Source organism: Myotis lucifugus, unplaced genomic scaffold, assembly GCF_000147115.1.
Source record: "Myotis lucifugus unplaced genomic scaffold, Myoluc2.0 scaffold_37, whole genome shotgun sequence".
Classification (NCBI taxonomy): domain Eukaryota; kingdom Metazoa; phylum Chordata; class Mammalia; order Chiroptera; family Vespertilionidae; genus Myotis; species Myotis lucifugus.
The window spans coordinates 1,822,950-1,850,513 of NW_005871085.1; the positions used below are offsets into that span (position 1 = coordinate 1,822,950).

The 27,564-nt window shown below is 50.1% G+C and overlaps 1 protein-coding gene across 1 annotated transcript in view; it reads left to right on the plus strand.

The window, feature by feature from the left end:
• The window catches only part of HIVEP3 (human immunodeficiency virus type I enhancer binding protein 3), a 102,011-nt gene that overhangs the window by 19,680 nt on the left and 54,767 nt on the right, over positions 1 to 27,564 (plus strand). Inside the window, exon 2 of the mRNA XM_023752817.1 lies at positions 10,860 to 11,053. The gene's annotated coding sequence lies outside the window, so the exon portion shown is untranslated. The remainder of the gene's footprint in view (positions 1 to 10,859; positions 11,054 to 27,564) is intronic.

Consider the following 27,564-nt stretch of genomic DNA (forward strand, 5'->3'; position numbering starts at 1 on the left):
TGATATGATTAACTGATTGAGCGCCTCCCCCTCCATCCAGGCAGATGCTACTGTCATTCCCACTTTACAAATCAGTTCACTGGGGCCCAGAGATATTAGGTGAGTAACCTGCCCCTGGTGACACAGCTAAGAAGTGGAACAGTCAAAATTCGAACCCAGGAGCCCCTGCTCTGAAATCCCCTCTAAAAAAGATGGCTCCTAAAGGGACTGGGTGGCCCTAACCGGTTTGGCTCAGTGGATAGAGCGTCGACCTGCGGACTGAAGGGTCCCAGGTTCGATTCCAGTCAAGAGCATGTACCTGGGTTGCGGGCACATCCCCAGTAGGAGGTGTGCAGGAGGCAGCTAATCGATGTTTCTCTCTCATCGATGTTTCTAGCTCTCTATCTCTCTCCCTTCCTCTCTGTAAAAAATCAATAAAATATATTTTAAAAAAAATAAAGGGACTGGGCAGATGAAAGGTGGCCCTGCCAGGTTGGGCCATTCCTCCCACCTGTCAGACAACCCAGAACGTGGGACTGCCTGCCTGAGGCTGACCAAGGTGCTCCTCACCCCTGCAAGTCGTGAGGGGCCCCACAGGGCCCGATTTGGTTCACTGATTCCAAACAGCCTACATATAGGTGGTGACAATGTAAATAACTGATGCAATGGAAACTTTCTATGGAAAAAGGTACCCACTCGAACAGCCACAAAGTCCAAAAAAAGGAACAGCAGAGCAGACCCGGAGGGCTCAGCAGCGAAGAGTTTCCTTTGGCACAGCCCTTTCTGTCTCACTGAGACTGAGCCGGGTGGGGGAGGGGCAGCACTGGCCACCAGTGGGGCAGGTTGGAATCCAGACCAGAAGCTTGGCTGGGTCCCTGGAGGGCCCTGGGCCACCAGCCTCCCCTGTGAGCTAAGGAAGCAGCCATGTGGGGGCCAAAAGCAATTCTCCCTCCAAACACACACCCGGTTTCACAGTCTCCTCAGTAAGATTGATTCCTGCCCATCACCGCTGTGGGCCCTGGTGGAGGTTCGGCCTTCCTGGGGTCTCCGCGTCTCAACCCACTTTTATTTGTGTCCTCCCTGTGAATACGTTGTGACAGTCTTGTTATGGGATCTGGAACCTTCCTATTTTAGAAGACAAAATCATTGTACATATAAGTAAAGCTGAAAGGTCAGAAATAGCCAAAAGAGGGAGAAAGTCATTGTTTTGGAAAGATGACTCCATTATTAATTCTTGCACTGACCCGGGGTATGTATTGGGTCACTGCAAGAATTAAATAGTAGAGTCAACTTGTGTTCCCATTTTAGGGATGAGAAACCGAGACTTGAAGTGTTAAACAACTTAGCTGAGGCCACACAGCAACGGAAACTAGTCGTTGTATCTAACGCCGAGGCCTGGGCTCGCCTGCTCTGCAAAGCTGTCCACATCTGTTCTCTAAGCCCGCATGTCCTCAGCTGTCTGCTCACCTGCCCGTCCCAGCAGTGTGACCATGAGATAATACAGGGCCAGCACCGGCGAATGGTAGGCACCAGCAAATGTTGGTTTCCTTCCTTAGCCCCGCCTCTCTCTACAAACTGGAGAGATGTTCTGAGCCTTCCTGGGGGCAAGTAGCCCAAGTTTGGGGCTTCTTGGGAGAAAGGGCCATAATCACTGATTTTCTGACCCACTTTTCCTTCTGGATCTATAGTACCCTGAGGCAGGAGCCAAGTCTACTTCGCCTTTGCACCCTGGGGTCTAGCCCAGTGGTAGGGAGTGTCTTGTCCAAGGAGGCAGCTGGACCTCAGGTGTGGGCCAGTCCAGTGGGCTTTCTGTTGCCAGAAAGACTTCCGGTGAGAGAGGGCCGCCGTGAGGCGTGGTCTGGTATAGCAGGAAACCACTCCTCTAGCCCTGTCTGAGCCCTGGAGGTTCTCAGCACCTCGACCTCTCACACAGCCCCTGGGGTTTCGTCTGCACCTCCCCTTCCTGCTGCTCTTTATTCTCTAGACTCCTGGGCTGGTGCCCTCCTCGAACCATTCAGTGCCTCTCTCACCCTTCCCCTGCAGTGCCTGAAAACCATGACTATGTTTTCTGCCTAATCCCAGTACAGAGTTGATGGGGCTGGATATTTCTGCCTCTCACTAAATGAAATCCATTACCCTGCACTTGAAGTTCCTCTTTTTCAATTCTCAATACAAATGGAAATGCGTCACCAGCCTCTTTTTTAAAAACTCTGCTTTTCCTGGAAAACATTTCCCAGGTAGTCGCCAAGCATGGCCTGTCCACAGCAAGGCTCTGGGCTGTGTTGCCTCTCTCTCTGCCCACTGGCCTAGTTAGGACACCCTAGTCCATGGGAGGGAGCAGGTGCTTGGTGGAGAACACGGCCAGGAACCAAAGATCCAGAGGCAGCTTCCAGGCTGCCCAGCATCTGTGCAGCATTCTCAGCCCCGAAGTGCAGGCATTTGACGCAAACACAAGCATCGCAGGAAGGTAAGACCCTGAGCCTGACCCCCAGGCAAGGAGGCAAGAAAGCTCGCAGGGCCATCCCCTAAACAGGAACCAGACAGAGGAGAGACAGACAGAGGGAGCATGACTTGGAAGGTCACTGAAGAAGAGCTTGGGCATTTACTGAGCGCCTCCTGTATGCTGGGGCCATGCTGGATCTCTCACACACTTCATCTCCTCCCATCCAGACAGCAAACCCAGGGAGGGGTGGAATTCTTCACCTTTTACTCATGAGGAGAGTGTGGCTCAGAGAGGTGAAGTAATGTAGCTGAGGCCACACAGCTATTAATGGGTGAAACCCGCATCTGAACCCAAGTTCTGTGATGTCAGGCTGACTCTGTGCTGTCCATGCTGCTTCCCTGGGGCAGGGTCAAGGAGGGATGCCAGTGATCCTCTGCACGTCCCCTCCCATTGCTGGGTAGCCCAGCGTGACCCACGGAGATTGATTACTCCGTGTGACTCTGCCATATGTGTTTAGTGTCTTGGGTTGTTGTTTTTGTTTGTTTGTGTGTCTTTTTTATTGATCCATAGACCACAATAGCAGAAATAAAAATTAAAATGGAAAGATTCATCCCACAATGTCCTACCCTAAGCAGATCAAACTCAGCTTCTCCGTGTGCTGGCCCATCAGCAGATGTCCCATTCACAGCCCAGGGACAGGCTGCCGTCAGAAGAGCAGGCTGGGCCTCGGAGCCGGCCTCACCCACCTTCTCTGGATCAGGGTGTGAGGCCCACCCGCCTCCTTGCCAGCCCTGGGAAAGGCTGTGCTGTGACCCCGTGAGGCGAGCCCCTGAGGGCAGCTGGGTTTTTCTTCAAGCCCTCATCAGCTGAACTTCCCCTGCAGTGATGACAACCCTAGTGCCCAGGCGGGCAGGATGTGGGGCACTGACCCGCTGCCAGCAGAGGACATGCTGGGATGCTTTGGTTTCATGGGGAGCTGAGGGGGGGGGAAGGGCCTCCCCACTGCCCGCTGTGGTTTTGGGTGGGGCCGGCAGAGGAGCTGGCCCTGGTGCTTCCTGCTCTGGGAGGGGCCACCTTGGAGATGGGCCCCTCTTGCCCTAGTTCAGCTGTTTTCAAAACATAAGACACTTTTATATCATTTTTGACAATAAAAGTGTAAAAAAACAATAGCAACCAACACTATAGAAAAGTATAAGAAGAAAATGCAGGCTCCAAACCCCACCCACTCCGCAGTTCTGCCCCTTGGTGAGCTGACAGCTGGGTGTTTAGCCTCCAGGTCCTTGGTAGCATTCACAGCTACACAGATATGTATGTGCCTGTGATGTTGCTTTTTCCCTTTCTTCACACCATCCCATTGAGAGAAACTGTGTGCAACCGTGAAATGTGCCGGCTCTGGAGTCAGACCCAGGTTCGCCACCTGTCAGGTCTCTTAGCTGAATCTCGTGTGGGAAATGGGGCTGCCTTCACCCAGCAGGCTGAGAGGGGTCAGGGAGCTCACCCATGAGAAACATTGAACCCCATGTTCAACACATAAAGTCATAATGAATCTCTATTATTGATGGTATATATTTTTAATTCAGAAAAGTTTCTATTCCATTATTGTCCCATATGGTGGATTTATCATCCTTTACTTATTAAACCTAATTCCTGCTGATGGATATTATGTTGTTCACTGTTAACAATGGCTGCAGTGGTCATGTGTACTAGTATGTGCACATCTGTGTGTAGGTTTGTCTAAAATGATGAGTACATTTGTGTGTGTGCGCTTGTAAAGCTGCTGGGTCAACATAAATTTTGGCCACTCCTCTGGAACACTGGATGGTAACAGTCATTTTCCTCCTTGCCAATCAAATGGAGGAAGGATGGTATTGATTTTCAACATATGTCATTTCATTATTAATGAGGCCAAGCATTTTTGCATATTTATTATACATTTTCATTTCTTGAATAATGATCTGTTTATTTCCTTTCTTCATTGTATTAGCTGTGTGTCTTATTGTTTTATGGGTACTTATTATATACTAGAGCAGTGATGGCGAACCTATGACATACATGTCAGAGGTGACACGCGAACTCGTTTTTTTGGTTGATTTTAATTTGTTAAATGGCATTTAAATATATAAGATAAATATCAAAAATATAAGTCTTTGTTTTACTATGGTTGCAAATATCAAAAAATTTCTATATGTGACATGGCACCAGAGTTAAGTTAGGGTTTTTCAAAATGCTGACACGCCGAGCTCAAAAGGTTCGCCATCACTGTACTAGAGGCCTGGTGCACGAATTCGTGCTCAGGTGGGGTCTGTCGGCCTGGCCGGGGATCAGAGCTGATTGGGGCCGGCCAGCCCAGGCAGGGGGAGGGACCGTGGGTGGCTGGTCAGCAGCAGGTGGTTGGCTGTGAGAGTGCACTAACCACCAGGGGGTAGCTCCTGCATTGAGCATCTGCCCCCTGGTGGTCAGTGCACGTCATAGCTACCAGCCGGTCATCCAGTCGTAATGGTCGCTTAGGCTTTTATATATATACTAGAGGCCCGGTGCACAAAAATTTGTGCACTCGGGGGGGGGGTCCCCCAGCCCGGCCTGTGCCCTCTCGCAGTCTGGGACCCCTCGGGAGATAACGACCTGATGGCTTAGGCCTGCTCCCGGGTGGCAGAGGGCAGGCCCAATCCCTAGGTGCAGCCCCTGGGCTCAGAGCAGCGCCGATTGGGGAGTTGGGGCGCCACCCCGTCATGCACAGAGCAGGGCCCATCAGGGGGTTGAGGAGCTCCCCCCTGTCACACACAGAGCAGGGCCGATCAGGGGGTTGAGGAGCTCCCCCCTGTCACTCACAGAGTAGGGCAGACCAGGGGGTTGGGGCACTGCACCCTGTCACACTCAGGGCAGGGCCAATGGGGAGGTTATGGCTCTACCCTGTCATACACAGAGCAAGGCCCGTGGAGGGGGGTTGGGGCGCCACCCTCTATCACCCATAGAACAGGGCCGATCAGGGGGTTGGGGCGCCGCCACTGTAACACTCAGGGCAGGGCTGATGGAGAGGTTATGGCTCTACCCTGTCAAACACAGAGCCGCAGGGTGATCAGGGGATTGGGGAGCTCCCCCCTATTAGGCACAGAGCAGGGCTGATCAGGGGGTTGGGGCGCCTTCCCCTGTCACGAACAGAGCAGGGCGGATAGGGAGGTTGTGGCCCCGCCCCCTGTCACTCACAGAGCCGCAGGGCGATCTGGGGGTTTGGGCGCTGCCCCCTGTCACGCTGATCCCGGTGCCGGGAGCCTCGCTGCTCCGCTGATCCCGGTGCTGGGAGGCATATTACCCTTTTACTATATAGAATAGAGGCCTGGTGCATGGGTTGGGGCCGGCTGGTTTGCCCTGAAGGGTGTCCTGGATCAGGGTGGGGGTCCCCACTGGGGTGCCTGGCCAGGCTGGGTGGGGGGCTGAGGGCCGTTTTCAGGCTGGTGGGTGACTGAAGCTCCCAACTGCTCCTTTTTTTCTTTTTTTTTTCTATTCTGGGCCAGCTTTAGCTCTGAGGCCTCGGCTCTCGCCTTTAGCTTCTGTATTTGATACAATGTTGCGGTCAGGCTGGCTGAAGCCTGGCTGACTGAAAGCCGGTTTCTGGGGTTTTGTTTAGCTTCTATATTTGCAACATAGTACATAGTTGCTTAGAGTTGCAGCTGAGAGGCTGGCAAGTCAGGCGGGGAACGTTGGAGTCCGCAGTCACTGGAGCAAGCAAGCCTCCCTGTTCGCTTCAGTGCATGGCTGCCGGCCGCCATCTTGGCTGACAGTTAATTTGCATAAGGATATGCTGATTAGCCAATGGGAAGGGTAGCAGAGTGACACCAATTTGCATGTTTCTCTTTTATTAGTGTAGATAGATTATGGAGACTGACCCTGTTTTATATATGTTGCAAATATCTTTTTTTTTTTTTTGCAAATATCTTTACATGGTTTGTCATTTGCTTTGGAACTGTTGATGGGACCTTTTGATATATGTAGTGCTTAACATCTTCATGTAGTGAAATGTATTAGTCTTTTTCCGTAAGAGCAATGAGGTCCAGTTCAGGCTTTGAAAGTTACTTTCCAACATTAAATCATAATAATATTCTAGTGGTTCTGGCATTTTCATGGATTTGCTTATATGTCCTGTTTATATCTTTAACCCAAATAAATTTCTGTTTGGATGTGGTGCTTGTACTATATTTAAAATAGGATCCTCCGCCCTCTCACTCTGTATCCTATTTTGTCATACCTGCTTGTTTGTCTGCTGCTCATCTCCCCTGGCTAGACCCTCAGCTCCACCAAGGCACGGGCCTTTTCTGTTCTGGTTACTGCTGTGCCCAGAACAGTGTACATAGTAGGTACTTAACAAATATTTGTTGAATGAATAGACAGAGAGTGGTCACAGCTCTCCTATTGAAATCATCCATTCTTTCTCTGGTAATTCGGAATTCCATCTTTGACAGCCTTTTCTGTGTCTTCTATCATTATTGGTCTGCTTAGGTTTTTTTCCTCTTCTTCAGTTTTTACAATTTATAATTTTCTAGAAAATCATCAAGTTTCAAATTCTTTGACATCAGCTATGTATCAAATTCTCTTAAATTTTAAAAAATGTTCATACACATGTTTCTATTACCTTTGTTAATGGTTATTTGTGGCTTTGCTCTCTGCTGCTGATCAGATTAGCCAGAGGTTTTTCCATTTTGTTGATCACAGAGAACCAGTTTGCGGCTTAATATTGCTATTATTGCAGCTGCTGGACTTGTCTCATTACCGTGTGTTTTTGTTTTCAACTTTATTCATTTCTTCCTTCTAGGTCATTTTGGTTTAATTTATTGTTTTTCAGCTTCTTGGTTTAGATGCTTAATTCACTGAGTTTCAACCTTATTTTATCATAAAAGCATTTAAGTTTTGTGTTTTTTCCTCTAAATGAAGCTTTGGTTACATTCCACAGATTTTTAAAAATAGGGTTCTCACTGTTGGGCATTTATACATATTCTGCAATCTCAGTCTTGCTGTCCTTTTTGACTCAAGAGTTACTTAGAAAAGCATTTTAAGTTGTCATGGACATAGGTTCCTTTTTTTTACTTTTGCTACTTGTTTGTTTCTAATTCTACTGCACTGAGAACTGAGACTGTGGTGTATGTATAGGAATTTGAGATTTTCTTGGCATCTAGTACGAGGACGTTTGAGAAAAGGGCGTTTTCTCTGTTCTCGAGGGCATATGAAGTTAGGCTTACTACCTATCTTCAAACCCTCCACAGTTTTCACTGGAGGGTCCTTGTACCATCAAATCTTGAGTAATGTGCTCAGCCTGCACTGTTGTTTTGCCTCCTTCTTCTGGTTTTGAGAAGGTATTATTTCATATGTTTTATGGGTCTGTTGTCTAGGGTGAAGGTAAAGGTTCATGATATTTGTATCTTCCTGGAAAAATAGACCTAGCAATGTCTAATGCCCCTTTTTATTTTATCTGACATTTTTGCATTTGGGCTGATATTAACATTGACTTTCCTGCCTTCTTTTTGTTACCATTTTGCCTATTCCGCGCTTTGCCATTTCTTTGCTTTGAACCTTCCTGTGTTGATTTGCTTTAACTGCCTCACTTCCAAACAGCATGTGGCTGGGGGAGTAGAGTGATTTAATTTATTCACATTCTTATGTTTATTGATGTGTGTGGTCTTTCTTTATCTTATTTCATGTCTTTTTTTTTTAATGATACTTTTTTCATTCCTGTCTAGTTTTCCCTTTCCTAACTCTTGCTGAATTACTTGAATTTTCTTTGTTACTCCCTTCCCTCCCCCACACACGGTGGTTTAAACGGTCTGTAACTTATTTTTCTTCTAGAAATGGTTACCCTTAAAGGAAAACTTCAAGCCCATACTTCTCTACTAATGTTAAGAATTAAATGGTGTCTATTTCCCAACAAGATGAGACCATTACTATCAACATTTGTTTAGATCTGACTGTACATGTTTCTGCTTTTATTGTTCATCACTGTTTCCTGTGTATCCTGTCTTGCCCTTTCTTGAATGACTTATTCTGATACAGCTTTTATTTGGTTGGAGTAATTCCTTGAGTAATTTTGTTAAGGTAAGTGGGTGGCATACTATTTTTAGTACTTCTCTCTTTGGCTTTGAGACTTGGCTGAGTAACGGATCTCGGGGTTTAACTCTCTTTCCTCAGAGCTCTGTAGTCTTTGCTCTGTTGCCCTCTAGCAGTAGGTGATACGATGTCAAGTCCAATGTCAATTTGATTCTCAAAGTTTTTGTAGAGACTGTCAGAGATGAAGCTAAGTTTATTGCTCTCCATGGAGCCAGAGCCTTATGTCTGGAGGAACAGGGTGAGGTGGGACTTGCTGATTGGAAGTCCCTAAAATGGGGTATGTGGGAGTGATGGAAAAAAGGAGGAGGAATTTTTGAGGCAAAGCAATGAATTCAATCAATCTTAGGGCACACACTTTTTTAAAATCCTCACTGGAGGATATGTTTATTGATTCTGAGAGAGAGAGAGAGAGAGAGAGAGAGAGAGAGAGAGAGAGAGAGAGGTGTGAGAAACACTGATTGGTTGCCTCCTGTACAAACCCTGACCGGGGATTAAACTCACAACCTAGGTGTGTGCCCTGACTTGTAATCGAACCCACAACCTTTGGTGTGCAGGACGATGCTCCACCCAACTGAGCCACCCAGCTGAGGCAGGGCACAAACTATTGATTGAAGAGGTAATGGGTCTTTAGAAGGTTTCTGTAACATACAATCAAGCCGTTTGCCAGGGCTAGTCTCCTGGAAGAGGAAAGGCATGCTAATGAAGGCAGTGTGAGGATCTGTGATGACTCTTCCCCCCTCCCCACCCCACTTTAGTTTCTTTGGAAACTTGAAGGATTCACTCATTATCCTTGGATTTTAGGGGTTCCATCAGCCTGCCCTAGCTCCTGCTGCCTCTGAGGGAGCCTCCTGGGTGTTTGGCAGGTGGGCCTTGCCCTGCCCTTGTTGGGCGAGGCTGGCTTAGCTCTGATTAGATTTTCTGTCACTGCCACCCGTCTGCTTTTCCTCAGACTTGCTGACCAGCTGGTGCTACTATGGGTCTGTTCTTATTCGACATTTCTCTCTATTTCAGCAGGGTCTGGAGGAGAGGTGAACAAATGGGCTCAGCTTCCCGTGTGGAGCCTCGGGTGTGTGTACCTTTTCAGGGTGGTGGGGATACAGGTGTGTCCACCACCTCTCCCACCTGCCACTGGAAGCCAGGGGTGGCATTCAGGTGATTCTGGCCTCCCTCATGGGTGGGAGAGCGGCGGCTCCCTCCCTCCACCTCATCCCATCCTCTCCTTGAGCCACACCCCTGGTCTGACTGCATTACCTCACTGACTAAAACAATTCGGTGACCTCACTCCACTGTGAGATCAAGTCCAGGCTATCTCATATACCAAGTTCTTCCCTGGCCCAACTCTCCCCTTGTGAGCTATCACTGCCCCTCACCTCCTGACGGTGCACAGCAGGCAGTTCTTACACATTTGGCCAGTTCGGGGTCTCCTGTCTACGTACACGGGTCCCTTTGTTTAAAATACCCTCTTCCTCTTTCTGTCACATGCTCAGGCACCATCTGAATGGACTACTCTCTTCTTTCTGCCTTCACCAGGGGGTAGCTTAGAGCCAGTGACCCTGGAATGCATCCCATGGCCCCTTACCCCTAATGTGATCCCCTTGAAGGTAGGGGCTGAATCTTTGCCGTCTTGTATTCTCAGCAGCTGTCGCCAGGCCTGACCCAAATAAGCTGTTAAATGAATGAACAACCGAATTAGTTTCTAAAGAGAAGTGCTCTACCCTGACTGTGTACAAAGGCATCATAGCAGGCTCTAGGGGTGGGGGGTGAGTCAGACCGACCCCGCCAAGCTGTGTGTAGTCCACACGGGGTGCCAGACACCTGGGGGCACTGTCGTTGATCTCGAAAGGCACAGCAGCTGTGTTCTGGGTGCTCTGGGGAGGCGGGACCTGTGTCCAGTTTGGGGGAGCTGAGTGCGTCTTGAGGGAGGAAGGGCAGGATTTGGCCGGGTGGATACAGACATGGCCGTGGGGGGAGGGAGTAGCATTTTATCAAAGATTCGGAGGTGGGAAATTGTGGACTGTTTATAGAATAGCATGTTCTGAGAAGTCAGTGTTTCTACCCTGGGAGGGATCGAGCACAGACGTTTTTAGTAAGAATTGAGATGGAGTGGAGAGTGTGAGGTTGGATCTGGGGAGGGTGGGAAACCGTGGAGTGTGAAGAGCTTGGACAGCAGGATCAGACAATGATCAGGAGCTGCGGAGCAAGTTCGGCCGCACTCTGTGGTGGCCCGCTGCTGTTTTGGCGTGTGGGTGGGACATGGCTGGCTGGGACCAGGTAGAGAGTGCTCTGTGTCTAAAGAAGTTGACCAAGCAAACTCCTTGACCATGTGTTTCAACCGCCCCTGCAGGATTTGAGACACAAACCGGGCAGCCTTGAACTAGTTCATGGAGGAGCCGCAAGAGACACTGTCCAGGCAAGCTCTCCCTTGGAGAGGGAAGAGCAGAGAGTGAGGGAGGGCGGCGCAGGAGTGGACATGAACGCTGGTTTTCAACGAGAACAGCGTTTCAGTTTTGGTCATCGGAAGTGGTGCCTGCAGCACAGGTAAGAAATGGGCGGGCGCTGAAAATGCTCGCTGGGGAGCCATTTGGGTTATTCTTGCATAAGCTTGCTAGTGTCCATCTGCTTTGAAATGTATTATTTTTGTTGTTGTTATTGCCTTCCGTCAGCCTCGGTGATAGCCAGATGTTCTGGGGACTTCCTTGGCCAGGAGTAGAGACCTTGAGTGCAGGCACTCTTTCACTGCCTCATGCTGTGTCCAAGTGTAGTCCTGGGCCCTCAGTTCCTCAGTTTCCATTCTGTCCCTGGCAACAACTCCTCTCCAGGGGAGCACAGCCTCCCCGCCCGCCAGCCCCACTGTGTCCTGCTCTCCAGAGCTCCCCCACCTCTTTGCCTCTCCCCACCCCCCATCCATGAAGGCTCTTGTCACCCACTCCCTGGTCAGAGGAGCCCAGTGGGTGCTGAAGACTGAGCACCATCTCTTCAGGGCCCACCCCTTTGTTAAGAGTTGAAAGGATGTCAGGTTCAGGGCCATGGCTGCACATCAGAATCACCTGGAGAATTCCTTAAAGTTCCAGTAGCGGGGCCCCAAGCTCCAAAGATACTTACTGAGCTGGCCTGGGAAGCGCCCCAGCGGTTAGGGTGTGTGTGTGTGTGTGTGTGTGTGTGTGTGTGTGTGTGTGAGAGAGAGAGAGAGAGAGAGAGAGATCTTTTTTGTTCTTCAGGTATGTGTGATGGTTTCAGGTTAGAAGTTCAAGTTAGATGTGTGGTGTAGAAGCTCACTGGGTTGGAAATATGTCTTGGATGTTTTTTCTGGCTGTAGGTGCATCAGAATTGCCAAAGATGGGGATGGGGGTGGGGTGGGGTGGGGTGGGAGTGCCAGGTTAAAAAAAAGAAAAAAAGTTGACTCCCTGGCCCACCAATGCTCTTTGAATCAGACTGTCTGAGGGGTGAGGATACAGAGACCTGTATTTTGATTCTGATACAGCAAGGCCTGGCCTCTGGGCCTCCTACCGGGGTCTCTGGAAGGCTAGTCCTGTGGGCATGGCTCTGAGCCCCAGGGGTTGCTTCCCAGCCCTGTATGTGGTCAGCATCCCCTTCCCTCCAAGCGAAAGTTTTCTCATGGAGAGGAGAGCAGGCCTTAGACACCCCTGAACTGTGGGTGCCAGGCCCAGGCCTCTGCAGGGTTTTCAGTGGAGGGGGAGGAATCATCCCCTGGACTCTGAGGAAGGCCTGGGCATCAAGCCTCATTTTTATTTTATTTTATTTTTTAAAAAAGAAGTTCAACTTCTTTTTTTAAGTATATTTTATTGATTTTTTACAAAGAGGAAGGGAGAGGGATAGAGAGTTAGAAACATCGATGAGAGAGAAACATTGATCAGCTGCCTCCTGCACACCTCCTACCGGGGATGCGCCCACAACCAAGGTACATGCCCTTGACCGGAATCGAACCTGGGACCTTTCAGTCCACAGGCCGATACTCTATCCACTGAGCCAAACGGTTAGGGCGAGCCTCATTTTTAGAGGCTATTTGATGTGGTGCTTAATAATAAAAGTTCTGGGTCTCCCCAAGCTCCAACCCCAGCCCCAGCAGCTGCTCAGTCCCTCTGCCTCATCTCTCACTTACAAAATAGGAAAATTGTGGTGCCTACCTCACGGGGCTGCTGTGAAATACAGGTAAGGCCCCTAGAACCATGCGGGGCACACAGCAAGGGCTCCCCAAACACGAGCAGCCCCACTGACTCACAGGCAGCTGGGCCGCCACCCGTCCTGCCAGGAGCAGTGCTGTGACATGTCTGCCGGGCTCTGCCCTTGGGTCAAGGTGCCTGAGTTCCTGAGAGTCGGGGTGAAGAAAGGGGCCGGCACTGCAGGTGGGCCCTGACACTTTACACTTTACAGATAAGACTAGGTCCTGCAGAAAACCCAGCGCAGCTGGTCCCATTGCCCCTTTTGTGAAAATAAGGAAAAGCATGAAGAGGTGTAGTAGTTTGAAGATAGTCACACAGCTAACAAGGAGCAGAGCCTCTGGTTACAAAAGACCCAGTAGTTCTCCACTAAGATGCGTCCTGAGGAGCCCTAATAGCTTCAAGGATGCCCCCCACTCCCACAGAAATGTCTACATGTCACAGGCATCAATAGAGCTGGAATGAGTGGGTCCCCTTTCCTCGGCATCCTGGGATGATTTCTCATGGGGCCTCAAATTAGCATTTATTTCCTCTGCACATATCAGTTAGATCGTGGGTCTCCTCCATGGGCAGTCTCAGGGCAGAGCTGGGCTTATTCAGCTAGGGGTGCAGTGGGTACCTGAGAAACCGCTGAGGGATGCAGGCAGAGATATGGGGGAGCTGTCCTGGGCAGAGCAGAGGAGGAATCCTCCCCAGACCTGGCATGTGCCCTCTCCGCTTCACTCCCAGACTGTCCTTTTGTCCACGTGGCTCTGCCAGCTGCAGGGAAGAGTCTGTAGAGGATGGGACTGGCTCAGAGGGAAGTGAGCTGTCAGTTCCAGCAAGAAGTCTGCTCCCCACCCCTTCCTGTGCTCTCCCGAGGGAATAAAAGCATCTGTGATTAATGGGATGCTGACTCAGTGCTTCTGGAGTGCCCGGCACGCATGGCCCACTGCTGGCCCGGCTTCCCCAGCCACCAGGAAGGGGCTGGAATCCAGGGCATCTGCGTGAGTGGAAGGCTCAGGCCCGGCAGGTGTGCCACGTGCCAGCCTTCCGTGGCCTCGTGGACTCCCCTGTGTTGGAGAGGCCATTGACACCATCTGAAATGTGGAGTCAGAGCCCCTCCTTCAGTAAGGGCCTCGTTTCAGAATAAATGTGATTTCCGAATCAGTGACTAGAGGGCGAACCTACTTTGAAAATGGACATGAAAGCGTTTTTCTCAGCCGCAAAGCTCCGTGCTAGTAGTTTGCAAACTTTTGTCGTCTTAGAAGCCATTTTTCACCCGTCAAATCCTGCCTGGGATGCCAAGGATACAAAACGGGTTAAAGTGGTAGTTTATTAATACACATTTGTTTATAAAGTAAAAATTTTAACACCTGTTTATTCTCACCGTCCATCAATAGAACAATGACTCTGATGCATGAAAGCACTGGAATCTCGGGTCTAGATGGGGGTGGGCAAACTACAGCCTGATTATTGTAAATTAAATGTTACTGGAGCACAGCCATGCCACTCATTCACATATTGGCTGCTCTCCAATGGCAGAGCGGAGTGGTTGGGACAGACCGTCTGTCCCACAGAGACAGAAATACTATTCGGCCCTTTCTGGAAGTTTGCTGGCCTGTGTTCTAGATGCTATAGCAGCTGTAACGCCCAGGATTGCCTCTGTGTTTTTGTTTTTGTTTTGGCTGGTTGCGCAGGGTTAGGAAAATTCTCAGTCATATCAGTCAGAGGCTGTGAGTGGCAGCCGGTTCTAACGACTTACCTGCAGCCCAGGATGGACTTCAGTTCACAGTTCTGCAGACATGCGGGACGAGAAGGGAATTCTGGTTTGCATCACTGACAGTTTCAAACGACTGCTTGAATTCCTTCTTATTACAACACTCAGACAGGAAGCACACAGTCATTTATTGCATTTTTGTGATAATTCATGTAATACGTTTTCATATCGCTGAGAGCCTCAGAGGGATCTTGTTTGTGTGGTTTATGGAAGCATGTATAGTCCTGAATTTCAACAACTACGGAAAGATGCCCAGTAAAGAGCTCCAACTTTCCAGCTGAAGACATATTTCAACACTGCAGCTCAAGATCTGCCAGGCTTAGCCTGAAGCACACACCCGGTTAAGCGGCACCCGCGGCTGTGCTCCGTGGGCACCCTGTGCCATAGGCCATGATGTAAGGCGCAGGTCCATTTTTCTTAGAGGCTTCACTAGGAGTCAAACTATAATTTGGAATAAAATCTCACGTGACACTTGAGGCGCCCCGGAAACACTCCCATGGAACCCAACTTGGAAACTGCCCCTTTGGCAGGTTTTGGTGGTTCTCGTTTCTGTGCTGAAGGATAACGGAGGAGCCACGGATGCCCAGAGTGGGGAGGAGGCAGTAAAAGATGGTGGAGGAGAGAAGTGAGGTGACCAGGAAGGGGGTGCAGGAAGCACGGAGAAACCTCCTCTCGTGAGTTTCTGCCAAAGTTAAGGTGTCTCCTAACTATTGATGACGTAAACGCAGCTCTCTTCGGCTCCTCTAATGAGTTCCAGCCGTGGGCTTGGAGGAAGGGGTCCAGAAGAACGTGGGGAAAGTTTAAAATATTGGAAGAGAAATGGGGTGGGGTGGAACGAGCATACGGATAGCTTCTAATCAGTATGCAAAGGGCCTTTGCGCCCACTCAGCAGATCAAGGTGGGGGAAGGGGCAGGGGAGAGGCGAGGAAGGCAGAGGTCAGCTGGGTCAGCACGCCAAGCCCGCTTTGGGCAGGAAGAGGGCCCATGAGCATGGGCAACGCTTGTGAGTAACCCGGCAGGGCCCCAGGCAGGTGGTGACTGGGTTGGGCAATGGCTTTGGGCAGTGGAGGCAAAGCCTACAGAGCCAGGAATAAAACCCAGGAGTCCCTCCTCCCAGGCCTCCTGCCTTCCCTCGGTGGGTGCAGGGAGGGAAGGGCGAGCCTGCTGGCTTTGTGAGGCTGTGGGCTGGAGAAGGCCTCTTGGGGATAAAAAAGCACCAGTTCTTTCTGAGGTTTTGCTGCTCACCCCATAGAAAAAGAACATTTTTAGATTTTAAAGGGATGACCTCATTTTTTTTCTTATTTACATAGCCCTGTTTGTTTATCTAGTCCTTTAAAAATAGCAAACGTGTGCTAAGCTTAGTGCTCTCTCCCACCACCACCAGCAGAGCCACTGTGTGGGGAGAAACACCTTTTTATCTAAGAGAGGGGCAGCCTTGTTTCCCAGGACAGATGGGAGCAAAACGGGACAGGTAGGAAGTTTCGTGGTTTTTCATGTCGCTTTTCCAAAATAGCCACACTCCTGCCTCCCACTTCCTGCCTGACTCAACTCAGGGTAGATTTTTCTCCTGTGGACGACTGTGTTCTGTGAATTCTCAGGGAGGCTGGTAGCGACCCGTCAACAAGCAAACATGCTCGACCCCAAAGACCTTGAGCTTGGCACTGGGTCTGCTTCCTGGCTCGGCTGCATACCAGCTGGGTGACCTTGGGTAAGCTGCCTCACCTCTCCGTGCCTCCTCGTCTGTAAGTACCTGCAGTTGCTGTGCAGATTAAATGAAGGAATATGTGTAAAGGGCTTACTTAGCCCCGTGAGGGCACACAACAACTCTTAATACATCTCTTAATAAACAACTGTGTTGTCGATATCCATATCCCCAACTGGACAGTATACCTGCCTCCCTACCACCTCCCCTTCCCACTGGCTTGTCTGCTCCAGCCCATCCCTACCTTGTCCCAGGGTGATAGGAAGATAAAACACAAAGCTGATCATGCTGTCGCCTGCTTAACATTCACTAATGGCTTCCAACGCCTATGACAGGGATCGGCAGAACTTTTCCTCTCAATGGCCAGCGAGTAAATATTTTAAGCGTTGCTGGACACACACCTCTGCTGTTGTTACGTGAAAGTAGCCACGGACAGGGTGGAAGAGAATGGCGTGGCTGTGTTCCAGTGAAACTTTATGTACAAAAACAGGCAGCGGGCTGGCTTGCCAACCCCTGACCGGCAGGATGAGTCCAACTCCTTAGCTCAGCATTCCCAATCCAGCCGTTCCTGTCTCCATCCCTCTTCCTCCTCCTCCCCCTGCTCCTGTGGAACTCCTCACACTTTAATCCTTCGCTCATGCTGTTCCTTCTTCCTGGATTTTCCTTCTCAGCCTCCCGTGTGTCCCTCCCCCATGGCTTTAGGAGTCTTTGCTCTGGGATCCTGTGGTTCCGTATCTTTATTTCTCCTGTGATCAATTATGCGAGCACCCTCTGCCTTTGCCATTAGAGAGGGCGCCCCTCCAGGCAGGAATTCTGCCTTCGTCCTTTGCGCGCCCTGGGGTAGGTGTTTAGGTTTTCACAGGCGCTCAATAAGCATTTGTTCTTGAACACAAGAGCTGCAAGAGGGATGGTGGTCCTCAGGGAGCTCGTGTCTAGTTAGGAAGCTAGAATGAGAGCCAGCCAGGGACTCAGGTGGATACCACGGTGCATGTGACTGTGGGGGACCAATGACAAGTGGTGCTTCTGACCTGAATAGGGGAAGGAGAAGGCATTTGGATTGGATCTTGCTTGGTGGGAAAGGGACTTTCAGAGGAAGGCCTTCTGTGCTGGGGAACTAACAGGAGGGCAGAATTGGTTCTGGGTTCAGGGTGGTGAGTGGACAGACCAACCTGGTGAGCGCTGAGGGCCCTCCTGAGGGACAGACCCAGGAGTGGAAAGCAGGGCTAGGGTCTGACCAGGGACTGGGGAGTATTGAAGGAATTTGGACTTTATCCTGTGAGCCAGAAATTCTCAAAGTGTGGTACACACACACCACACGCGCGCGCGCACACACACACAGAATTGTCTAGGGTGTTTCTTTAAAATGAAGATTCTGAGGCCTTGTCTCTGCCTGGAGGTTAGGAGGCTGCAGGGTTAGAGCCGTGGTCTGTAGGAATAAAGAAGGCTGCAAGGTGGAGGGTGATGAGCTTAAGTATTCTTCAGATTGATGTCCCCTGTGGGCATCACAGCCAGGCTGGGCAGAGGTGAGGCAGGAATGAATAATCCTCTCAAAGAGCAGAGGAGGTCGAGGCAAGAGACTTGCCCAAGGCCACACTGTGGATTCCCTGCAGATGTGGAACTGCCTGGTTTGGAACCGGCTTCCTCACAATCTCAGGGCCTGGGGTGGTCCCGGAGGTCCAGCCGAGGGAAAAGGGACAGCCTGGTACCCAGGGTGCTTGGTCAGTAAGTGTGTAAATGAGGGGATGGGTAGGGTGGATGGACAGAGGGGTGATATGGGGGCAGAGGAGCAGGGTTCCCAGGTGGTTCTGATGTTGCAGTCCTGGGGGTGAGGAAAATAGTGGGACCAGCGGCGGAGGAGGAGAAAAGATGAGTTTGATGCCAAGCATATTGAGTTTGAGAGGCAGTGGGATCACCAACCCAAGATGCTGGCAGCCGGAAATGCAGGACTGGGAGCCCCGGGGCTGGGCAGGTGATGTGTGCAGCTGTGGAAGCTGCTAATGAGACAAGGTGAGAAATGCAGAGAGAGACAAGTAGGGGATTAAGAACCAAAGCCTGAGGAATGAGCACAGGCACAAGGAGGAAAAGGCTCAGGTGAGAGAGGATGCTCGGAGACGCGAGCAGAGTCAGGATGGGCAGGAGCAGATCAGGAAAAGAGAAATGTGAACAGTCAGTCACCCGGTAACTCAGTCAGGCCCCTCTTTAGAATAAACCCAACCAACCTCAAAGAAAGTGTGCCCCGGATAAAGAAAAACGCCAATCCCGATGAAAGCGAAATCATGCGTTTCTGTTTGATTGAGATCTGTGCTCCCGCCAGTGTAGCTGCAGGTGTGGGAGAGCCAGTGAGACCTGGACCCTCCCGCCCGCCTGCCAGGACAAGCCCGGCCATTCAGTGTGTGCTTGTGCTGGTTGGCATGCGTCCTGGGAGCATTTGGTTGCTCAGAACCTTCCTCTTCCTCTCCTGTGACTATCTTTTAGCTCCTTCCCCCTTCCCATCCATCTCTCATCACTCAACAGATAGGCATGATTGGAACCAAAAATTCTGTGCAGAGGACTTGACTGAGGTCCCCAAGCCCAGCAGGGCCTACCAGTCACCCACTGGGAGCTTTTGAATATATGTACATTCCAGGGCTTGCAGACTCAAGGTGCCTAAACGCAGGGAGGGGCCAGCCAGGCCTGGGTTCTCGGAGCCCCGTCAGAGAGCCTCTGTGGCCGCCTCTGTGAATTTGCTGTTGTGGAGCAGCTCTGCCTGGGCTGGACCCGGAGGCTCTGAGGCCCAGGTCTGTGTGTTTCCCCCATAAGGGCCCTAAATATATAGCATCTGGGCAGCCTCCTAGTGGCCTCCCTGGAGCCTTCAGAGCCCGTCCTTCCACCGGTCCTGCATGTGCTACCAAACTCGTCCCCTTCCACACACACTGTGTCACTGTCGTCACCATCCTCTGTCCTCAGAGAGGTGGATCCCTAAAACCAGCCCTACCTAAACCGAGGCTCCAGGCGCCATCGTCGGGACAAAGCGCAGAAGGCCTGCCTCTCGGAGGCACATGCTAATGGAAGAAACAAGCTAACATACGGGGTGGGGCAAGAGGAGGTTTGTAGTTGTGAGTCTGTGAAACACAGTTTATTCTTGTGTTATTATTTATTACTTATTGTAGTATTTATTTGTATTACACCTGAAAAGCTACTTTTGCTCACTCCTGTGCTATCACTGTATCACCTACTGTATACTTTGGGAGATAGTAAAGATATGACTGTTTTATCAATAAAATGAAGATATTACCTTTTGTTATGTAAAATGTACAATATGTGTCTAGATGACAGTCAGGAGGACCTGACTGAGAAGGTGGCATCTAAGCAGACCTAGGGTGAGGGGTGAGCACTGTGCTATCTAGGGAAGTGTCGGTAAGAGGTAGGATCATGCCAGGGGGACAGCAAGGAGGCCAGTGTGGCTGGAGGGTTGGCGGGAAGAGGGAGCTTAGGAGGCTGGAGAAGGGACAGGCAGAGGGTGTGTGGACAATTGAGAAGCCACTGGAGGTCTGAGCACAGTCCTGCCAAGGGCCTCTGTCTCCGGAAGGCATGTGTGTGATTGGGGAGGAGCTGAAGATAAGAACTCTGAGCCCCACTTACTTGGATCTCTCCTGCTGCACCACTGACATCAGAATAGGTTCTGCATGTGTTCTTAAAGGCCCCCTGGCTGTGTGGAGACCACTCCGCAGGAGGTCAAGACAGCTCCGAGACCAGCTGGAGGCTGTGCCATCCTCAGGAGGGATAGTGTTGTACGCCAGGCTGGAGGCTGTGCCGGTGGTGGGAGGTGGTTGGATTCTGGGTACATTGAAGGCAAAGCTGATCTGACCCCCTGACAGATGGGATGCCAGGTGTCAGAGAGGAGTTTAAAAGGAGAGCCTGCTGATACACTTACTCATCTGCTCTCAGCCTAGTCAACCTGTCTCAGCCTCCGTTTTTTCATCTGGAAAATGGGGCAGTTGTAGAGATACTTTCCAAGATTTCTTTTGGCTTGAAAACTTATTGCTTCAGCTTGGTCACTGATGGCTGTGGGGGAAGGCTTTGAGGATGTCAGATGGAACTTGTGCTTAAGAAAGGGGTGCCTTAGACTAGACACAACTGACAGAGGAAGGGGGAGGAATGTTCCAGGCAGAGGGAATGGCAGAGCACAGGCTGGGAGGCAGGACTGGGAGGCTTGTGAGTGATACCTGAGGAGCAGTGGGCAGACACCATGGCTGGGGCCCAGGGCCTCGTAGGAGGGTGCCAGGAGCTACAGGGATGGGCACGCTACGCCCTTTGGAATAAACCAGCAGGTTCGAGGCCAGAGCATTTTTTGCAAACACTGAGGCCCTCAATTTTGAGCATTTTCAGATGGACATGCTCAGGCAGGAAGGAACAAGGCTTGGCTCCTGTCCGGGGAGAGTTAACCTCCTGGCCCGGTATTGCATAACCACAGAGTCTGCTGAGCGCAAGGAGGCTCTTCTGTGTGGCAGCCAGAGTGGCAAGCCTGGTGGCTCCGGGCTCTGGCACTGACCCGCAGCGGAACAAACAGCCCTCCCTTCCTAGATAATGGCCCTCATTGAGCATTGTGTCCATGGCCAGTGCCCAGCACAGGGCAGCTCAGCCTGGGTAAGTTTCCTCTCTTGGCTGCTTAGCAAAATATTTACACTATGCCTTTCTAGTAAGACAGTTTCTAGGAACCAGCAGGCAGAGGGAACTGGAGAAAAGCATCCCTCCCTCCTGTGACCCTGCTCCGAGCTCACATAAATGCTGCCCTACACCCAGTGCATGAGCCGGGGTTAGTCATTGAGCTAGAAGATGCGTGAAGATCTTTCTGGCTCCCAAACCATTGGCATCCTCTCTAAGTGGAGAATGAGTTCTTTTTATTGTGTGAGGGTAGAATTTGGCTGGTCTTTAATATCCTGCCAAGGGCCTCTGTCTCAGGAAGGCATGTGTGTGATTGGGGAGGAGCTGAGGATAAGAACTCTGAGCCCCACCTACTTGGATCTCTCCTGCTGCGCCACTGACATCGGCATACGATCTGCCCCTCTCTGCACATGTCTTCAGTGGGGAGGTCACCCAGAGGCTCTGAACTTTACGAGGTGTCTGCACCAGCTATTGGGGACACCCAACCATGTTGTCAGAGGACCCTTTGAAGAAACTGGAAAAGAGAAGACTGTCCCCAACAGAGGTTGTTCTGGAGAAGAGGGGTCAGAGGTATGTCCTCAGGACAGAAGCAAAACCAGTGAGTGAAAACCACATGGCCCATCCTTAGGAAGAGGCCACAAACAACGTCTTTGCTTCCACCTGCAACTCAGTCTAGTCTTCAACCCAAAACACACACGCCCTTTGACCCGCAGTCCCACTTCTGATCATCTGACCGATAGAACAATAGCACCAGACTGTAAAGACATATCTTTACAGTCTGCTGCTATTCCAGCAGCAAAAAAATAAAATAAAATAAAATAAAAAATCTGAGAATTTAACAGTAGGGAACATTTGAAAGAGTTATATCCAGACCATGGTCCATCATTCAGTTTCAAAAAGAATAAGACAGCCCTGTCTCTGTTCAGAAAGACAGTAAGATGCAGTGGTTACGAACACAGGGGTGGGGACAGACTGCGGGTTCCAATCTGGATGCCAGCACTTACAAGCTGTGTTATGTAACCTCTTTGACTATCAGTCTTTTTTTTTTTAAGTAGGGATTAGAGTAGTCTCTGCCCTATAGACTTGGTGTATGTGAGGTGCTTATAACTGTGCCTGGTATATTCAAACTGCTCAAAAAATGTTGACCTTTGACTTAGAAAGACTTTCCATGAGCAAAGCAAGGTGTAGAGAAATGTACATGGGGTGGTTCCATTTTTATAAAAACAAAAAATGCCGCCCCCACCTTCTTGCAAACAAAGAAGTGTGATTGCTGCTGCCCCAGGACATGAGTGGCCTCCTGGGAGCAGCCCCTGGGCAGGCTTGAGGCAGGTATGGGAATGTGTCCCAATGACCATGGAGGTCCCTTCCAGACCTGGGACTGTGTGACTTTGTGGATCCGGCCTGGCAATCTCAAAGTGCATCCTAGGCTGGCATTTGATCCAACAAGATAGTATGTTGTTCACAAAATCTATATGCCAAGACTACTAGTAGACTGTTTTGCAGTTGGGAGCAAAGACATTGGTGGTGGCTTGGTTTTACAGAAACACTCACTGCCCCGATGTGGTGCTCTGCCCACTCGGGTCCAGCTGGGGTTCTCCAAGTGTCTTCTCTCAGACCAGGTGGGTTTGTGGGAGCCACCCCAGCAATGTCATGGCCTGGTTTGAGATGGACTCTGCCTCGGTTGGCCTCAGTTATGTTCAGATTCACGACCCAAGTGCCACAGGCTTTGAAAGTGGAGGAGAGGTGACGAGCTGAGAAGACTCCCATGGGGTATACCTGCCATGGAAACCAGAGCCATTTCTTCCACATCAGTTGGAGCTACTTGAGATGGGGCACAGGTGCTATATTAGCTGAGAGAAAATACAGTTGTTTGTGAAACTAGATTTATTCATGTATTTAACAAATACATTTACATTTTATAAAATATTTCAAACAAACAGCAACATCAAAATAGACAATAATATAACAAACAGCAGTAAACCCACCACCCCACTTTAAGAAGTTTTCAACACATAGAGATGTAAAGTACAGCATAGGGAATATAGTAAATAATATTGTAATAACTATGTATGGTGCTAGGTGGATATTAGACTTATCGGGGGATCACTTTGTAAATTATATTAATGTCTAATCACTATGCTGTACACTTGACACTAATATAAAATAATATTAAATGTCAACTGTCATTGACAAATTTTAAAAAGATTTCAACAAATATAGTGGAAACCTGCATAGCCCTGCACAATCAAAAGTCCCTCCCCCACTTCTAGAGGAGACCACTGTCCTGAACTTGGTGTTAACATTCTACAGTTGTTACCTGAGCACCTACTGTGTGTCAGGCAGAGTGCGGGGTACTAGCTAGATTTACCTGGGTGAACAAACCAGACGAGGTTCCTGCCCTCACAGGGCTTACCGCAGGGTTAGAGGAGAACCCAGTCCCTCTCTTACACTCCTTCAGTGAGTTCCAGTCTTTGGTTATAGAATGCTCACAGTCCATCTGGGGCAGTGACGAAGGCAGAGGGAGAAGTCTTGACAGCTGCCCTGTCACTAGCCTTGTGATTTGGAGCGAGTTCCTTCTGCTCCCTGAGTTCTAGCATCTTTGTCTGTCACACGTGGGCTTTGAACTGGATGCTGCTCAAGGGCCCCTCCAGCTCTGTGAGCATGGGAGTGATGGGGGAGCCTTAACCAGAGTCACCCAGGGTCGCCACCACCATTCCATCAGAAAGGGGGAGGCGTGTCCCAGTGCATGGGCTGAGGGGTGGGGCTTATGTCAAGTGCGGGGGACACAAATCACTAGTGAAACATGAGGTGATTTTAGAGGAAAACATGGGTGAAATTCTTTCTTTTATTAGTAATTTAATTCAATAAAACCTTAGAGTGGGCTGTTACACTAGTGATCCTTATTGCTTAGGATGAGATGATCTTTTAACAAGTCAATGCAAATTAAAATACTACACAAATAACAGTACAGATGGTATGTGTTTCTGGCAAAACTTGGCATGGTGGTCACCAAGTGGCACAGTGTTTCCCAAACAAGAACTAATGATGCAAAGGGTGGGGCCCACCTGGCATCTGAGAAGCCAGCAGAGCCAGCCCAGTGCTGGCACGTTGGAGCCCAAGAAGCATTGGAGGAATGACTTAATGAATGGCTCCCTATTGAAAACAGCACGGGAGAAATTCCCTTCAGATCTTAGTGCCAAGGAGAGCTTTGCTCTTCCTGGGAACAGGTGTGTTTATCGTCAGGACACTGAGAATGTGCGATTAAGTGCGTTGTCCTTCTTTCTTTGGCTGCCAGGAAGCTGCACCCTGATCCCAGGGCCCAGAGCCACCTGTGGGGCCCCCTAAACTACCTACCCTTGCTCATCTGGCCCTCTGGTCTGCACTTCTGTCTTCCATCTCCCCTGTGTTGATTTGTCATTTTTTAATTTCTGTGCTTATTTTGTTTTTGTAAACCACCTCAGATCCTCCATGGAATAAAGCAAGTTAAAATTGTTAAAAAACAAAAAGGGCATTAACTAATTAATGAAGTAATCAGTGCATGCACACACTGCCTAAGACCAAAGCATCCTTTCTTGGCTCAACTCAGCCTGTGGGACTTCCTGCCCGGCGCTGCTTCTCAGCTAGAAGGATGCCTGGGTTAGATGGAGAGGAGGGCAAAGAGATTGGGTGGCTGTTGCCTGCTCTGCACCCTCAGATCTGATCCAGTCCAGCCCTGGGGACCGTACCTTCTGTTGAGGCCACCTCAGAAATGGGATTGTCCCCTCAGACTCAGAATGGCAGGCCCAGCTGGTGGCCTTGCCACTCCTCTCTCCCACCAGAGAATCAGGTCTGGGCTCTCTCTTCCACCGAGGACCATGCAAGTGCAGTCCCCACCGCTAGTTCTGGTTCCACCGCTAGTTCTGTAACTGGCCTCCTACCGTCCTCACTGTGACCAGGCTCTCCCATCTGACTCCCACACTGTCGGACCGCATGCTGTCCTGACGGCTCATGGCTGCCCATGACCCTACAGGCAGTGCGGCCTCAGATCCCCTGGGGGCCAGGGGGCTTGAGATACATCCTGAAATGCTGATTTTTCTTAAAGCAAATGACTAAAGACATTATACCAAGTGAAAGAAGCCAGACACAAAAAAACACATATTGTATGATTCCATTTATATAAAACTAGAGGCCCAGTGCATGGATTCGTGCACAGGTGGGGTCCCTCAGCCTGGCCTGCAAGGATCTGGCTGAAACCAGCTCTCCAACATCTCCCAAGGGGTCCTGGGTTGCGAGAGGGCAGTTCTCGGGTGATGCACCTCAGAATCGGGCTCCCTCCTCTCTGGTTCTGAGAGAACTGTAGCTGCCAAGTCACCGCAGCTTGGCAGCTCCTGCATTGAGCATCTGCCCCCTGGTGGTAAATGTGCATCATAGCTACTGGTCAGAGCATCTGCCCCCTGGTGGTCATTGCGTGTCATAGCTACCAGATGGTTGAATGGTCGGACAGTCACGTAGGCTTTTATATATATATAGATGTCCAGAATAGGCAAATCCATAGAGACAGACAATAGATAAGTTGGTTGTTGCCAGGGGCTGGGGACAGGGAATCTGCATGACTGCTAATGGACACCGGGTTTCTGTACAGAGTGATGAAATGTTCTAAAATCAGAGGACGATGATGGTTGCACAACTTTGTCAATATTCTGAAATCCACCCCATTATACATTTAGAGGAATGAAATTTATGGTCTGTGAATTATACTAGACACCATCTAATATAGCAGGTTCCAGAAGTTAGGCTTATGAGAGAGACACGCAAAATTTAGAAAATCCTATTCATTAACAGATTAATATACTCTCTAGTTTTGGAAATTAATATATCCCCTTTTCCAGGAAGGAATTTAAGTGGCTTCTGTAAACTATCCACTAACTAAGGTTTTTTATCATTAAAACTTCATTCATTCACTCACAAACACCCATGGTGCTACAGTGGGGCAGGCACAGAAAATGTGGAGGTGATAAAAGCCTCTGCTGTCTAACATCTGTAGATGGAGATATGGTGGGCAAAACCATTAGTACAGCATCCGGAGCCCAGCCCTGAGCACACAGTCAGCGGTCAAGAATTGGCAGCTGTCATTGCCACAGAGAGGGGGGCTCTGAGAGACTTGGGCAGGAAAGCAGGGGTGTGATCCCATTGGGAAAGAGAGATCATTCACTTGAGCTGCAACCTGCTGGGGAACCCACTGGGAGAGGATTTAGAATGTTAGAAGGATTTAGAACTCTCAGGAAGGGAGTGGGAGTCTCAGGGTGAGTGAGAGGGCTGTGCCTTGCCTGGCATCCAGGGAGAGGACTCAGCCAGCACCTGGCTGCCCTCCACCTCTCCCTCCACAGGGCAGCCCTGTATTCCCCGCTTCTCTTCTCACTGCCCCAGAGCCTCCGGGGACTGTATCCTGGGAGGAGGGGCTGGATTTACCCTGCTGGACTGGCAAGGACAACTAGCAGAGGCTGCCCCCTGTCTTCAGGACAAAGAAGAAATGCCATTGGGTTTTTCTGAGATTCTGGGAGAAGGGAAAAGGCACCAGGATTTCAGGCTCTCAAGATCCCACCTCTGCCCATTTTCTCAAGGGCAAAGATGGAGGTGGGGGTGGGGACAGGCATCGCAGGCTCTGGAGGGAGGTGCTATAGGAGGGTGATTCTAAGCCAGCCGTGGGCAAACTACAGCCCGCGGGCCGGATCCGGCCTGTTTGAAATGAATAAAACTAAAAAAAAAAGACCGTACCCTTTTATGTAATGATGTTTACTTTGAATTTATATTAGTTCACACAAACACTCCATCCATGCTTTTGTTCCGGCCCTCCGGTCTAGTTTAAGAACCCACTGTGGCCCTCGAGTCAAAAAGTTTGCCCACCCCTCTTCTAAGCCTTGGTGAATTCTCTTTTTATGTCAACGTATCCCTCCTGAGTTCAGGAAATCATATTTGCCAGGGCTAAGGATGGGGCATGAAGACAGAAATTAGTCTGATCCTGGGTGCAAACTCAGGAAGCAAGATCTCCTCGAGAAGCACACCTGGGTCATGGAATCAGCCCCTGGTGAACCCCATACCTCTCTGAACATCTGCCTCCTCTTCTGCAAAATTAGATGATAAGGCCCTTCCCTGAGGGCTGTGGTGAGGAACTGTTCAATGGTGAAACGCTGTTCAAACATTGTGTTTACCATCTGAGGGGGGAGATGGAGCATGAACAGTGGGTCCTCTCTGCAGGGAAGAACCTGGGCAATTAGATGAAACGGTGGCTGCGAAGGCCTTTAGTGAGCTATAATCATGCACCCATGCCAGGTGCCAGTAAGAGTATTAGTATTATCTGCATAGAGGTTTAACTGAATCCCAGGGTAAAGGTTCTATCTGGGACCTCGGAGGCCCCAGGGAGAAGTTGGCAGGGTGATAAGTAGGATTTGACTAGACAAAGAAGAGAAGGGGGACCAGGCATCAGGACCAAGGGAGGGGCTTGATCCATGGCTAAGAGGCAGGAAGGGAGGGGAGGAGTTGGGGCACAGGTGGGAGGGAGTGGGAAGAAGCAGGTTGGGAGGCTAGAGAGGGGCATAGGGTGGGATTACCAGCCAGGCAGAAGGGTGAGGTCAGGTCAGGTCTTAGAGAAAAAGCCCGGAATGTCAAGAAGCAGGAGTCATATCCACCCAGTCCTGGTAGGAAGGTTCAGTGAGGCCCAGCATCAAGCCTGGGGTGAGGGGGCCTGGGACAGCTGGTCAACTCAGGCTGGGTAGCAAAGCTTCCAGAA